Below are 16,485 nucleotides of genomic sequence, written 5' to 3'. Positions count from 1 at the left end.
TAGCCTTGACTAGACAGACCTTTGTTGGCCAAGTAATATCTCTGCTTAGTGGTATTCAAAATAATTTGTGAACAAAATGAATTTGGGATGGATTGTGACGGACAATCTGCACAACTTAACACCTGATTATACCAAGGAGAGGTGGAGGGTGGAGAGGAAAACTAAGTAGCTTTTGTGGTAATGTCCGGGGAAAAGAGTGGTACCAGGAGCGGAAGCCGGGACAAAGGATTTTTTGGAATACTTAACAGGGAGCTGGACACAGCCAGCCGGCTCTTTGCAGATTAGCGGACTGCTGGGAGGAGGCAGAATTCAGGGATGCCAAGCGCAGGTGACCCTCCCCTCTCAGGTTAGGATTTTGGGCACACAGACCAAGGCCCGGCAGCCTGGACTCCAGCCCACGTTACCCCGACCCCCCTGCCCCCATTCTCTATGCCTGCACTTTATGCCCCTGCCTCCATCTCTGGCGGCGCTTACCTGGCTTCCTCCAGGTATGCAGTCCATCCCTCCAGGACCACCTGGGCCAGTGGCTGGGTGGCAGCCATTCTCTGGCTTCTCTGGGGACCCTCGGGCTGCAGGGGGCCATGGAGCAGGCTGTGCCACCATCATACTGGAGAAGCACCCTGGGCCCCTAAGAGGTCCTGGGAGGGCCCTAGGGTGGGTGAGGGAAACCCTGACCACCTGGCTGGCTATTCTTCCTGGACTGCACAGCAGAGCAGTGTGTGCACGGGTCCGGTACCTCCACAGACCAGCCAGGCGGGTCCTGTCCCCTGCTCCTGTGGAGCCCCTGCCCCTCTGGAGCCCAGCCAACTGGAAGCCCGTCCTGGAAGCCCTGCCCCATGGAACCCCGTCAACTGGATCCCAGCTTCCATGGAGCTCCACCCCCACGGAGCCCCGCCCCCACGGAGCCCTGCCTGGTACCCGGCTTCCCATCCCAGGGGCTCCACAGGACCTGGAAGCCAGGGCCTTCCTTAAGAAGTTGCTGGAACAGAGCGAGATGTCTTCCTTGGTGCCCACTCCTTGCCTCATCTCTCCGACCTGCCCTACAAGCCCTTGCAGCCTCCTACCTTGGGTCAACCTCGTACCTGCCCTGGGGAGTGCTCAGCTTGGGGGCCACCTGGAGAGACAGAGAGAGCAGGGCAGGAGATGTGGGGTAAGTGCCCCCATCCCCAGCAGGCAGCACCTCCTCCTCCACCCCAGCCCTCTTTTCTGCACTCCCCACCTCCCACAATCCTACCTCCAGCACGAAGGGGCCACAAGGAAAAGGAGTGACCAGAATGAACCAGGGGCTCAGAAGTGCACAGCGGAGGAAGCAGCAGAGGGCGAGAGCCAGGGACTGGAGTCAAGAGACCAGGAGCGGAGGGAGAGGCCAGTCTTGGGGCTGGAGCTCCAGACATGCTCATTAGGTGTAGGAGGCTTGGAGCAGAGGACAAGCCTGGCTAGATGGGCAGGGGCGGGGCTTGTAGGCGGAGCTGGTCTCCAGGTCTGCCTCGCCAGTTGCTAGTGGTCACTCCATCACCGCTTCCTTTTACTTCATCCAAATCACATCTCCCCTCCGGCTTTGTTGCCCTTCTCTTCTCTTCTCTTCTCTTCTCTTCTCTTCTCTTCTCTTCACTTCCGCCCTCTCTTCTCTCTCTGGTTTCATCCTAGTTTCCTCTCCTGCCCATTTCTGAATTTGGTCCCTCCGCCTTTTTCAGAACCCAGAATCATGGGATGTTTGATCCTAGTCAGCACCCCTTAAATAACAGCTGTGGAATGGAGGCCACCAGGGGATTCACGGAGCAGGGTAGAGCTGGGAAGCCTGTTCTGAACGTCCAGTCGGTGGTTTCTTGCCAGTTGTTCTTGATGGGGCTTAGAGAGACCCATGGGATAGAGTAGACAAGGAGGGATAGGAAGCTGGCAGAAATATTGCAAATTAGAAGAGGTGTGCTGGCTGCTGCTCTGTGCAAGGAATGGTGTGTCTCAGAATGGGACTCACAGATTATCACCAAAGCAGGAAGCCAAGTTGCCTTGGGCAATTAGCTTTTGGGGAAAGAGCTAAAAGGTGATCAGGCTCACAGGGCAGGTGAATACACAGGCAGGTGGGGAAGGGGCAGCATGGAGGATGGCCACTTTGGGAGCTAGCTGTTCCTTCTCACTCTGGGAGAAAATCAGAACTTTCATACAAAGATGGGCACAATAAAGGACAGAACTGGTACGGACCTAACAGAAGCAGAAGATAATAAGAAGAGGTGGCAAGAATACACAGAAGAACTATACAAAAAAGATCTTCACAACCCAGATAATCTCGATGGTGTGTTCACCCACCTAGAGCCAGACATCCTGGAGTGTGAAGTCAAGTGGGCCTTAGGAAGCATCACTACGAACAAAGCTAGTGGAGGTGATGGAATTCCAGTTGAGCTTTTTCAAATCCTAAAAGATGATGCTGTGAAAATTCTGTGCTCAATTTGCCAGCAAATTTGGAAAACTCAGCAGTAGCCATAGGACTGGAAAAGGTCAGTTTCCATTCCAATCCCAAAGAAAGGCAATGCCAAAGAATGCTCAAACGACCGCACAATTGCACTCATCTCACATGCTAGCAAAGTAATGCTCAAAATTCTCCAAGCCAGGCTTCAATAGTACATGAACCAAGAACTTCCAGATGCTCAAGCTAGATTAAGAAAAGGCAGAGAAACCAGAGATCAAATTGCCAACATCCTTTGGATCATCGAAAAAGCAAGAGAGTTCCAGAAAAACATCTCTTCTGCTTTATTGACTACACCAAAGCCTTTCACTGTATGAATCACAACAAACTGTGGAAAATTCTTAAAGAGATGGGAAGAGCAGACCACCTCACCTGCCTTCTGAGAAATCTCTATGCAGGTCAGGAAGCAACAGTTAGAACTGGACACAGAAAAAGACACTGGTTCCAAATCAGGAAAGGAGTATGTCAAGGCTGTATACTGTCACCCTGCTTATTTAACTTATATGCAGAGTACATCATGAGAAACACTGGAATGGATAAACCACAAACTGGAATCAAGACTGCTGGGAGAAATATCAACAACCTCAGATATGCAGATGACACCACCCTTATGGCAGAAAACGAAGCAGAACTAAAGAGCTTCTTGATGAAAGTGAAAGAGGAGAGTGAAAAAGTTGGCTTAAAACTCAACATTCAGAACGAAGATCATGGCATCTGGTCCCATCACTTCATGGCAAATAGATGGGGCAGCAATGGAAACAGTGGCAGACTTTATTTCCTTGGGCTCCAAATTACTGAAGATGGTGACTGCAGCCATGAAATTAAAAGAGGCTTACTCCTTGGAAGAAAAGTTATGACCAACCTATCAGTTCAATTCAGTTCAGTTCAGTTGCTCAGTCATGTCCAACTCTTTGCGACTCTATGAATTGTAGCACGCCAGGCCTCCCTGTCCATCACCAACTCCTGGAGTTGGTGATGCCATCCAGCCATCTCATCCTCTGTCATCCCCTTCTCCTCCTGCCCCCAATCCCTCCCAGCATCAGAGTCTTTTCCAATGAGTCAGCTCTTTGCATAAGGTGGCCAAAGTATTGGAGTTTCAGCTTTAGCATCAGTCCTTCCAATGAACACCCAGGACTGATCTCCTTTAGAATGGACTGGTTGGATTTCCTTGCAGTCCAAGGGACTCTCAAGAGTCTTTTCCAACACCACAGTTCAAAAGCATCAATTCTTCAGTGCTCAGCTTTCTTCACAGTCCAACTCTCACATCCATACATGACCACTGGAAAAACCATAGCCTTGACTAGATGGACCTTTGTTGGCAAAGTAATGTCTCTGCTTTTGAATATGCTATCTAGGTTAGTCATAACTTTCCTTCCAAGGAGTAAGCGTCTTTTAATTTCATGGCTGCAGTCACCATCTGCAGTGATTTTGGAGCCCCCAAAAATAAAGTCTGACACTGTTTGCCCATCTATTTCCCATGAAGTGATGGGACTGGATGCCATGATCTTTGTCTTCTGAATGTTGAGCTTTAAGCCAACTTTTTCACTCTCCTCTTTCACTTTCATCAAGAGGCTTTTTAGTTCCTCTTCACTTTCTGCCATAAGGGTGGTGTCATCTGCATATCTGAGGTTATTGATATTTCTCCTGGCAATCTTGATTCCAGCTTGTGCTTCTTCCAGCCCAGCATTTCTCATGATGTACTCTGCATATAAGTTAAATAAGCAAGGTGACAATATACAGCTTTGACGTTATTCTTTTCCTATTTGGAACCAGTCTGTTGTTCCGTGTCCAGTTCTAACTGTTGCTTCCTGACCTGCATATAGGTATCTCTAGAGGCAGGTCAGGTGGTCTGGTATTCCCATCTCTTTCAGAATTTTCCACAGTTTATTGTGATCCACACAGTCAAAGGCTTAGGCATAGTCAATAAAGCAGAAGTAGATGTTTTTCTGGAGCTCTCTTGCTTTTTCAATGATCCAGCGGTTGTAAACAGAGACATTACTTTGCCAACAAAAGTCCATCTAGTCAAAGCTATGGTTTTTCCAGTATTCATACATGGATGTCAGAGTTGGACTATAAAGAAAGCTGAGCACCGAAGAATTGATGCTTATGAACTGTGGTGTTGGAGAAAAGTCTTGAGAGTCCCTTGGACTGCAAGGAGAGTCATCCAGTCCATCCTATAGGAGATCAGTCCTGGGTGTTCATTGGAAGGACTGATGCTGAAGCTAAAACTCCAATACTTTGGCCACCTGATGTGAAGAACTGACTCATTTGAAAAGACCCTGATTCTGGGAGAGATTGAAGGCAGGAGGAGAAGGGGATGGCAGAGGATGAGATGGTTAGATGGCATCATGGACTCAATGGACATGAGTTTGAGTAAACTCTGAGAGTTGGTGATGGACAGGGAAGCCTGGCGTGCTGCAGTCCCTGGGGTTGCAAAGATTTGGACACAACTAAGTGACTGAACTGAACTGAACTGAAGTTCTGGAGGAGGACCTGTATCAATCACTCAGTCACCTGCAACTCTTTTCAACCACATGGACTGTAGTCCACCAGGCTTCTCTGCCTGTGGAAATTCCGAGTACTGGAGTGGGCTGCCATTTCCTTTTCCAGGGGATCTTCTTGACTCAGAGATTGAACTCATGTCTGCTTCTCCATAAGGGAAGGTGGGACTGATCTTTAAGGGTGTTTTATTTTCTGGGGAAAAATGCAGATTGGTGCGGACAGGATATCTGTCAGGGAGTTTTGTCATGATAAATGGAAAGAGGCCTTTCTTAGCTATTAATTTTTTTCTTTTCCTTTTATTTTTGATTGCAACAGTATTGTGTTTCTGCCATATATCTACGTGATTCAGCCATAAGTGTACATATGTCCCTTCCCTCTTGAACCTCCCTCCCACCTCCCACCCCATCCCACCCCTCTAGGTGTCACAGAGAATGAGGGTTGAGCTCCCTGAGTCACACAGCAAATCCCCACTGGCATCTGTTTTCCATATGGTAGAGTATAAGTTTCCATGCTACTTGCTCATTCGTCCCTCCGTCTCCTTCCCGTACTGTGTCCAGTCTGTTCTCTGTGCCTGCATCTCTACTGATGCCCTGAAAATAGGTTCATCATGGCCAATATTAAATTGTACCATATTTCTAGATTCCATATATATGCATTAATACATGATATTTGTTTTTCTCTTTCTGACTTACTTCACTCAGCTATTAATTTCAAAGTCGGGTTCTGTGAGTTCATTGTTAGTGTAATAAAAAGAGGACTAAGTCACAACTACGCTGGAAACTCATCACTGTTTTTAGTGACTTTTCTGTATTCTAGACTTTGCTTGATTTTCAAATTCATAATATATTTGCTATTTATAACAGCTATTAGCATGGCCAATATTAAATTGTAGTACTTCCCCTCTGAAGAAGAGGAAAATTAAGTTTAGAGATGGTAGGTCATTTTTCCAAGATCACAGTATTCTAAATGGTAGAATTTTTATTTGAGAAATGAGAACGTTGTGTCTGAATAAAGAGTTTTATTTTTTTTAATTTTCTTTGAAAGTTAGTAAGCCACACATAAGTACTAAGATCTATTTTCCTTCATAGCTCACAAGTTTATACTAATTATGTGGAAATATTTGATAAAATAGTCACTTGATAATATATTACTGTTAAATGCAAATGATTACAAGTTATCTCAATTTATTAGTTATTAAACTCTTTATAGATTGTAACTATTTATTTAAATGGTTTAATGAACTTCATTTCTGAGTTGGTTCTCTGGTGGTTCAGACAGTAAAGAATCTGCCTGCAATGCGGGAGACCCGAGTTCCATCCCTGGGTGGGGAAGATCCCCTGAAGAAGGAAATGGCAACCCACTCCAGTATTCTTGTCTGGAGAATCCCACGGACAGAGGAGCCTGGTGGGTTACAGTCCATGGGGTGGCAAAGAGTCAGACACAATTGAGCAACTTCGCTTTCACTTTTCTGAGTTGAATGTGACAAATGTTTCATATTCCATGCCAAGGTTCTTGGCTGCAAATGGAAGAAGCGAGTGCCGTTTATGGGAAGTGGTAAAGGGGAAAACATTGACCTGATTTAGAGTCACTCACAGCACCGATGGGCAGGCAAGAGAACACATTATAGAAAACTGTAGTACAAATACCTGAGTCAAGGCAGCCGAGAACTCAGCAGGGGTTACGGCTGGCCTCTTGCTGCCTTGTGTGTGCACGCTAAGCTGTTTCCGTTGTGTTTGACTGTGCAACACTATGAGACTATGCTGCTGCTGCTGCTGCTGCTGAGTCGCTTCAGTCGTGTCCGACTCTGTGCAACCCCATAGACGGCAGCCAACCAGGCTCCCCCGTCCCTGGGATTCTCCAGGCAGGAACACTGGAATGGGTTGCCATTTCCTTCTCCAATGCAGGAAAGTGAAAAGTGAAAGTGAAGTTGCTCAGTAGCCCACCAGGATCCTGTATCCACGGGATTCTCAAGGCAAGAGTATTGACGTGGGTTGCCATGCCCTCCTCCAGGGAATCTTCCGAACTCACGGATTGAATCTGTGTCTCTTGGGTCTCCTGTGGGTTCTTTACCACTAGCGCCACCTATTACTCCTAATTGTCCCATGAGAACATCCACCTGACTCTTCATCTGTACAGCCCTTCCTTAAGATCTAGAGCCTCCTCCCCAAACCTGTCCTTCAATTGACAGAGAATAAATAGAATCGTCTCCTTCTGTTTGGCTCCTGGGGTGGGAGTTAGGACCCTGCCTCAGCCCCGTTTGAAGATCCCTATCAACACAGGGAGTGTTTGCATGTTGGTTGCCCACATCACGAAAATTTGGTAATGCAGTTGTATATTGAGGCCTTTTCTAAGAAATAACTAAGTTGCACAGCAATTTCAGTGAGTAGCTTGGAGTAACATAGCTTAGTGGAGAGGAAAGTCTAACATCTGTCTTGCCCTTTTTAGCAGGTCACCATGTTTATCCATAACATTATGAAACACAGTAGACATAATTCATACCTATTAACAGTGCCTGGCATGGTACATGTAGTTTAAATGTCCCTCTATTTTTTTTCCCTTGCTTGTTTTGAGTGCTGACTTAAGAAATGAAAGTTTTCTCATGCATTTGCTTTGAAGATTATTGTTATTATACTTTTAATGATTGAAATTAACATATGTGAATTTGTCACCTTGCATTCAGAGCCAGCATAAGCTTGCTTAGTTGCTAAGTCGTGTTCAACTCTTTGCAACCGCATGGACTGTAGCCTGCCAGGCTCCTGTGTCCATGGGGATTCTCCAAGTAATAAAACTGGAGTGGGTTACCATTCCCTCCTCCAGGGAGTCTTCCTAACCCTGGGATAGAACTCGGGTCGTCCATATTGCGGGTGGATTCTTTACCATCTGAGCCACCAGGGAAGTTCAAGAACACTGGAGTGGGTACCCCATTCCTTCTCCAGGCACTCTTCCTGACCCAGGAATCAAACCAGGGTCTCCTGCATTGCAGACGGGTTCTTTACCAGCTGAGGTACCAGGGAAGCCCAACATAAGCTCAGGGCAGTGAATAAAACAGGATCCCTAGGAGAACTTGGATTAAATCCACTGTTTTAGGCGTTAGAGCAGATAGCTGATTTCCAGCTTTGCCTGTGAAGCAAAAATGCTACATTTTTCAGTTTGAAAAACACGAGGCATGCGGTAATCCCAGAAAGCTGAAAATTGGGTAGATTCTGCAGTTTTTCCTGTTCTATCCAATGCAAAATAATCGTTTTGTCATAGTGTTGCTCTCTTTTGCACAAAAAGAGCTTTAAAACCCCTCAAAAACTGGATCTGTGCACTTATGAACAAGACCTCAGGGAGCCCTCTTACTGTCTTCCCCACACCTGAAGTTACAAGGGCACGTTGGGCTGTCTGCAACCAGGAAGCGATCCCTCACCAGAAGCTGGCCTGCTGCCACCCTGACGGTGAACATCAGCCTCCAGAACCGTGAGTGAGACATTTCTGTTGTTCTGTCATTGCTGCCTGATCTAAGACAAGAAGCCATTTATTATTTTTTTTTCTTTCTTTGTTTTTGCATCGGTATCTACTTGCTGCAACGTCATTTAGTTGAAAGATTATTTTTTCCCACTTAATTGTCATGGAATTTTGTTATAAACCATAAACCATTTTGGAGTTCTCTGTTGTTTCATGAGTTTATCTATTTTTATGCATATTCTGTCTTAATGACGGTTGCTTTATAGTAAGTCTTCCTAGCGAATAGTGGAAGGACTCTGGGTTCATCCGTCTTCTTCAAAATTGTCTTGACTATTCCAGGCAAGTCTGTATAATTTTAGAATCAGCTTATTAATTTCCAAGAAAAAAGTCCTACTGAGGTTTGTAGTGGGCTGAGTGGTGGCCTGAAAACACATGTCCACCTTCAAATTCTTGTAATCTGCAAGTGTTATTTGGAGAAAGGATCTTTGCACGTGTGATTAAGGATCTTAGATAAGAAGATTGTCCTGGATTATGACAGTGGCCTGAATCTAATCGTAAATATCCTTCTAGGGGACTTCTCTGGAGGTCCAGTGGTTAAGACTCCATCTTCCAATGCAGGGGGCAAGGATTCGCTCTCTGGTGGGGGAGTTAAGATCCCACTTCTGCAGTGCAGCCAAATAAATCAATAAAGAGAAAGCTTAAAAAAATATCCTTCTAAGAGGTGGGAAGGGGTGATTGGAGACACACGCAGGGAAGAAGGCCATGTGAAGACGTAGTCAGAGGTTGGAGTGAGGCAGCCACAAGCCAAAGAATGCCAGGAGATGCTGGCATCACAGAAGCTGGAAGAGAAGAGAAGCAGGTCATCCTCCGAGCCTCTGGAGGGAGGCTTGCCACACTGCCAGCTGGGTTTCAGGCTTCCAGCCTCGGATGTGTGTGAAATATACAATTCTATTTCAAGCCACCCACTCCGTTGTTCTTTGTTACCACAGCCATAGAAAGGAGTATAGGATTTTAACTGAGATCACATTATTTGTATCCAATTTAGGAAAACTTGACATTTCAACTGTATTAAGTTTTATGATCGACAAGCATAGTGTATCTATTTAGTTTTTCTTAAATTTTTCTCAGTGATATTTTTTGGTATTTAGTCAAAAAGTATATACATGAATGCTAAGTCACTTCAGTCGTGGCTGACTCTTTGAGACCTCAGGGACTGTAACCCACAAGGCTCCTCTCTCTGTGGAATTCTCCAGGGAAGAATACTGGAGGGGGTTGCCATTTCCTCCTTCAGGGGATCTTCCCAACCCAGGGATCGACCCTGTGTCTCGTATGCATTCTCTATTTGCAGATGGGTTCCTTACCACCAGTAGAACCTGGGAAGCCACAGAAACTTGTGTGTATGCTGTATACTTGTGTATGTAGGTTTAAACTTAAACTTGTGTATATGCTGTTTACCTGTGTATAGAGTTTTAAATTTTACTAATTTTCAATCTTATCATTGCTGTTTCCTTCCTTTAGCTTTCTTTGATGTATGTTTTCCAGTTTTTTGAAATGCTGCCTTGGTGATTGATTTCAGTCTTCCTTTTCTATATATGCATATGTGTCTGTAAATCGCCTTCTAAGCACTGTTTAAACTGCATCTCACAAACTGATCTGCTTGTGTTCTTGATCATTCATTTTCTAAGTTTTATTTTGATATTTTCATTACTCATTGTTATTTAGAAATGTGCCGCTTAATATTGTCATGTGGGAATTTTCTACTTATAGTTTCATTCAATGTTTATGTCTTTTTAAAAGATTTTGTTGATTTCTAATTTAATTTCTGTTATCATAACATACTTTATTTGCTTTAGTTTGATGATGAGTGAGGGCAGTGTATCTATTTATTCTGTATCTACCTAGTATTTCAAAATGTATTCATATTTATGTCCTAGCACTAATTTGATCTATTATTTTGAATGTTCCACGATGTACCATCAAACAATATCTACTCTTCAACTCTTGTGAGGTTCTGTAAATATCAGTTAAGTCCACTTGTGTAGTAAGGTTGTTTAAATAGTCTATATTCTTAGTGACCTTTTACTAGTTTTCTCTCTTCTGTTGTTTAAATTAAAATTTTATTTTTGTGGCTTAAAATATGTATCCTTGACTTCTTACAATCTCCCTTAAATTAGAATATTTACCACTTTTTGAATGATTTAAAAATAGTAAAAGTATTAGATTTACCATACTCCCCTTACCCACTGACACTTTTGGATATTATTGACAAACGTTTTATTTCCTCTTATGTTACAAGCTCACAAGGCAGAATTATCAGTCTTGCTTTGGAAGTCAGAGTTACTTGTATTTCTCCACGAGTTTACCTTTTCTAGTCCTCCCCCTTTCTTTTGGGACTTTCTTTTCCTGTCCATTATAATTTCAGCCTAAAGGAACTCCACTGGTAATTCTTATGTGCAAGTCAACCGGCACATAATTTTTAGCTCTTTTTTGGGGGGTGGGGTATCTGAACATGAGTTTGTATTGCCTCAGTTTTTGAAGAATCTGTATTGAGGGATTAGAATCATGAAGTTGCAGACTTTCACCCCTTTAGGCACTTAGCAGACGTAGTTTTATTGCCCTTCTTCTATATTTGTTGCTTATCTTCAAAAATTAGTCATCAGATAAAAAGTCATATTTTTTAAAAAAGTCATGTGTCATCTATCTCCATCTGCTTTTAACGTTTTGTCTTCAGTTCTGGTTTTCAGCATTTGAATTTTGAGGGGCTTAAGTATTTTGTTTTCCAGTTTTCATTATGGGCTTTTCTGAGCGACCCTAATCTGTGGGTCAATATGTTTTCATTACTTTAGGAAAACTTGGAGCCATTGTCTCCTCAAACGGTTAGCACCGGTCTCCTCCTCCTTTTTTTCTCTGTGCTCACTTTGCGTATTCTCCATTTATGAATCGTCTCATGTCTTGTAACTTTTTATTCGAGAAAAGACATTGTTATAATCACAGAGGCTTCAGATAGTAGTCAGTTTATGATTTGTCCCTATTTCTGAGATTAGACGCATTAGGACGATGAGTTTAGAGTTGTCCAGTCTCTCTCCTCAGCTGCGAAAGACCATGGGAGATTTAGTCATGCTCTGTAGAAATGTGAGCAAAATGCTTTTCTCTCATCTCAAATTCCTTATATGTATGTTTGTTGCAGATTATTATGTGGAATTAAATGAGCTAATGTATTGAAACCATTTAGTAGTGTTTGACGTATAGTGAATTCTCAAAAAAATGTGAACTTTTACTTGCTGATTGTATAGGTACTATTCTTTCTATCTTGCGTGATTCTAGTGAGTATCCCTTCCTGGAGATTTAGTGAGCTGCAAATCACTTGCTTCTGCTGGCACACACAGGAGTAGTTATGCTGACTATCAGGATGACTGTGCCATGGATGATGTCAGCTGGAGGTGTTGTCCAGAGCTGGGCCCCTGCTGGGGCTGACTGTGTTTTCCCAAGGTGGTGGCAATGGCATCTCCTATCGCTCACACTTTTCTTCCAACCTGACTTTGGCTCTCCTCCCGACGAGGAGACTTCTGTGGCTTATTTTATGAAATATGTTTTGTTTTTTAAACTGGAGGACAGTTGCTTCACAGTGTTGTCTGTTTCTGCTATACAGCAAAGTGAACGTCACAGTTGCACACACACACCCTCCTTTTTGGATTTCCTTCCCATTTAGGTCACCACAGAGCACACGGCACTGAGTAGAGGGCCTTTACAGTATGCTCTTGTTAGTCATCTGTGTTATACATAAAATCAATAATGGACATGCGTCAATCCCAATGTCCCAATTCATCCCACCCTCTCTCCCCCTGAATGATCCAGCAGTTCATTCTATACATCTGTGTCTCTCCTTCTGCTTTGTAAATTGGACCATCTACGCCATTTTTCTAGGTTTCACATGTATGCACAAATATATATTTGTTTTTCTCTTTCTGACTTATTTCACTCTGAATGACAGTCTGTAGGTCTATCCACATCTCTGCAAATGACACAGTTTTGCACCTCTTGATGGCTGAGTAATATCCCATTGTACATAAGCACCACATCTTCCTTATCCATTCATCTGTTGATGGCTTGTGCTTTCTGCAGCTATATCGTCACACGTTCTTAAACTTCCATTTATTTACTGGAGGACTGACCCTTAAACCTTCATGTACATATAAACGATCTGACTGCCCTAAGGTTCCCAGGCTAAGAAATTCAAATAGTTGAACCTGAGGGGTCACTTGGAGAGTTTCTGAGACCACATGCAGAGAGAAATGCTCCTCCAGCCCCAGCTTCCCTCCAGCTGTCGTTCCAGCTGCTGGCTGACTAAGCCCATGAGACGCCCTGAGCCAAAACCACACCTTCAAGTTCTTTCCAAGTTCCTGATCCACAGACACTGTGAGACACAATGAAACGAGTGTGGTAGTCGGACGCTTGATCCTTGAAAGGAAAGTTATGACCAACCTAGACAGCGTATTGAAAAGCAGAGACATTACTTTGCCAGCAAATGTCCATCTAGTCAAAGCCATGGTTTTTCCAGTAGTCACATATGGACGTGAGAGTTGGACTGTGAAGAAAGCTGAGCGCCAAAGAATTGATGCTTTTGGACTGTGGTGTTGGAGAAGACTCTTGAGAGTTCCTTGGACTGCAAGGAGATCCAACCAATCCATCCTAAAGGAAATCAGTTCTGAATATTCATTGGAAGGACTGATGCTGAAGCTGAAACTCCAATACTTTGACCACCTAAAGCAAAGAACTGACTCATTGGAAAAGATCCTGATGCTGGGAAAGATTGAAGTCAGGAGGAGAAGGGGACGACAGAGGATGAGATGGTTGGATGGCATCACCGACTCAATGGACATGAGTTTGAGTAAACCTCGGGAGTTGATGATGTACCAGGAAGCCTGGTGTGCTGCAGTCCATGGGGTTGCAAACAGTTGGACATGACTGAGCAACTGAACTGAACTGAATGGTAATCTGATTGTCAAAAGTAATTAGTCTAACTTGTGAACTTCCACTAAACCACTCAACCAATGCTATCTAAATTGGAAGTGGTTTTTCTCTTAATACAGAAAGAAGAGACTCAAGAATTTTTATGTTACTTATAGTCATCTCTGCAACAGAGCATGAGGTTCCCACCTGACCTGCTAAGTATATCTGTACCATGGTAATAGAATGTCTGCTTTTTACTTAGGCCAGAGTCTAATGTATATGTGATTTCCCAAAGCGGGAATACATAAGCTGAGTAATTTGTGTCTCACAAATATTAGGTCCCATGGACAACCCAAGGAGTTTCAGAATCTCCAAAAAGGTGCTAATTCTCCCACCTGTTCTTGGAAACTCTTTGGCTCAGCAACTAAAAGGGAAGTAGAGGTCTGCATGCTGCCTGTTCCAAAAACTCTTTCTCTGGGCTTGTGGTGTAATCACTGTGATTTGTGAACATCCAAGAAATGCTCTCTGGTTTTCTGGCTGGTCTTACGGAGCCCCTTCTGTCTGTCCACGGACTTGTGTCTTGGTTTTCAAATGCATCTCAGACTCTCCGCCTGAGAAGGAAGTGAAATAGAAGTGCACACACATCCGGAACATTTCACAGATGCTGCTTCTTCCTCAGGCTACACTTGTAGTTCATTCCTTTGTTTTAACATCAACCTTCCAGCCGTAATATTTTTTTCCACTTCTGTTACTTTTTTTATTGGAGTGCAGTTGACTTACAGTGTTGTGTTGATGTCTGCCATACAGCAAAGGGATTCAGTTAGCTATACATTCTTTTTAAAATATTCTTTTCCCGAAGTTTTTTGATTAAATGTTGATTTCTCCATTTATTTCTTGTGGGTGTTCACTCCATCACAGAGACCTGTATTTTTGCCTTCCAAATGGTCCTTTAGCCTTCGTTTTCCCTCCTTAGGGTCACTTACACTGTCCTTATCTATGCCTAGCACATAAATATAAGAACCAGTGTGCGTTTTACAGAAAGGGGAGTCATTACTACCACTGGCTGCATTCTACTGTGTCAAGTGTATTTACAAACAACTCTGAAATGCGTGAAAAATCAGAGTCTATGTCAGCTCATCGAGTTGTGAATTCTTTCTGTATTGTTAACTGAACCGTGTGATGAGGGAACATGATAGCTACTCGCTCCCCCCGCCCCTCTCCAGCTAGTTTGTTGGAGATGATCACATAGTTAGTGAGATTTTATTGTTTGGGGAGGTTTGACTAAAATTATTGTTCAGCTCAGGCAAATAGAGAAATAAAATAGACAGTTCATTTTAATTATGTACCCAGAGCTTGGACATGAAAAGAAATAATGAAATCAGAAAAAGAAACTTTAAAATTTTTCCGTCTGTTCTTGAAAATATCTACAGCGTCATTATTTACAAAGTTGCCTATGGTAATAGGATGTAAGTTATTCCTTCAACATTTTTATTTTCAGTATTTTCTAAAGTGTTTATTTGCTCAATATTATTTTACTGGATGATTAATATGACTAACTTCATTTACAGAAAATTAAAGTTAGCATAATAGGAATTTCAGAGTAAAGAGACAAAACAGTTTTTGAACCTCAAAAGTATTAAATACACCTCAAAGGCACAACAGAAATCCTGTGGCAGAAAAGTCTCAGATTTCACAAAGAGGTGGCATGCATTTAATGCTGGAATGTTCATTATGGAATCAATTATGCATAATTTTTATTTATAATATACACAAGAACTCTTTTCCTGTGAATAATGGGACCTGAGACTAAGACCTCTTAAGTGTACACCAGTCAAATTCCTGCAAATACGAGGGGTTTTGTTCGGTCAGAGACCGGTCTGTCAGGTTTTGCCATAAAGTCTGCTCAAGACATACAGCTAACAAAGGAATTTTTCGCTTGTAAATAATGGGCCAAATACAGCCCCCCATGAGCCTCTTCCACTTGCGTCTTCTTGAGACTGTTCATTCTGTTTCCTTTTTTCCATGGTTGGATTTGTTGGCATATAAAACAGCAGAGTTTCAAACATTCTTTGTGATGGGTAATCCTATTAGTTTGGGAAAATGATTTTCCTGAAATTTGGAAAACAGGACAATTTGCTTCACGCCACTTTCCGCAGAGGCCATTCTTTGATCACAGGGCACTTTTAATTGCCATAAAATAAGAAAAGCTCCATGCCTTTTTTTTCCCCAAGCATCCCTTTATTCTAACTTGGAAGCCTAATTAGTTCAGATTGTATTAAAATGCTTTGTTTTCGCTGCTTTTGTCAGAGAAGAGTGAGAACATGATGCCTGTCCTGGTGGGTCACAGGCTGAAGAGGTCTGACCCGGGAATCGAATGTCTGACCTGGCCTGACCCTCACCTCTACTTAAAATCAAGTCTTTACTTTTATTTAAAAACAGAGGTATACTTTCCATGTATCTTTTTTCCCCCTTGTCCCAGCTGCTAAGGCGTACCCATGGCTATTCATCTGAGAACTTGGGGTGGGAAAGGACACTTTCCAGTCTTCTCACTTTGGGGAATGGAGTCTGGGTTTGATTTACTCATGTTTACTTAGGAAAATGAAAACAAAAACAAAACTCCACTATGCTGTCTATGAATTCCATATAGGAAGAAAGCAACCCTCCCCCTAAAAGTCCAGAATTAGATCAAGTGTGGGCTTTCTTGCCACTGAACATGAAACTTAAACTCTTAAATCCTTAGATTGAATTAAAATTAATTTCTGATGAGACAAAACGTTTGGAAGACATATTAAAAAATTACAGTTGGTGGAACCTTGAAAGCACTGCCAGTTTTTTGCTGGGCGCATAGGAGGCTGGGTGAACTCAGCTAATAGTAATACTATTGGTCACTTTATGGAGGTGTGCTCGTGCTTCAGAGGAAGTGATCAATACCCTCAATTTTACCCTTGCTTTGATTGTGTGACTCCGTGGTTCCTTTTTCTCTGTTTGTATGTTTGTTACAGTAAATTTAATTTATGACTGTGTAGGGTGATATATTGGAGAAGGCAATGGCACCCCACTCCAGCACTCTTGCCTGGAAAATCCCATGGACGGAGGAGCCTGGTAGGCTGCAGTCCTTGGGGTCG

Source organism: Bos javanicus, chromosome 16 (assembly GCF_032452875.1).
Source record: "Bos javanicus breed banteng chromosome 16, ARS-OSU_banteng_1.0, whole genome shotgun sequence".
Classification (NCBI taxonomy): Eukaryota; Metazoa; Chordata; class Mammalia; order Artiodactyla; family Bovidae; genus Bos; species Bos javanicus.
This window is presented reverse-complemented; position numbering follows the sequence as displayed.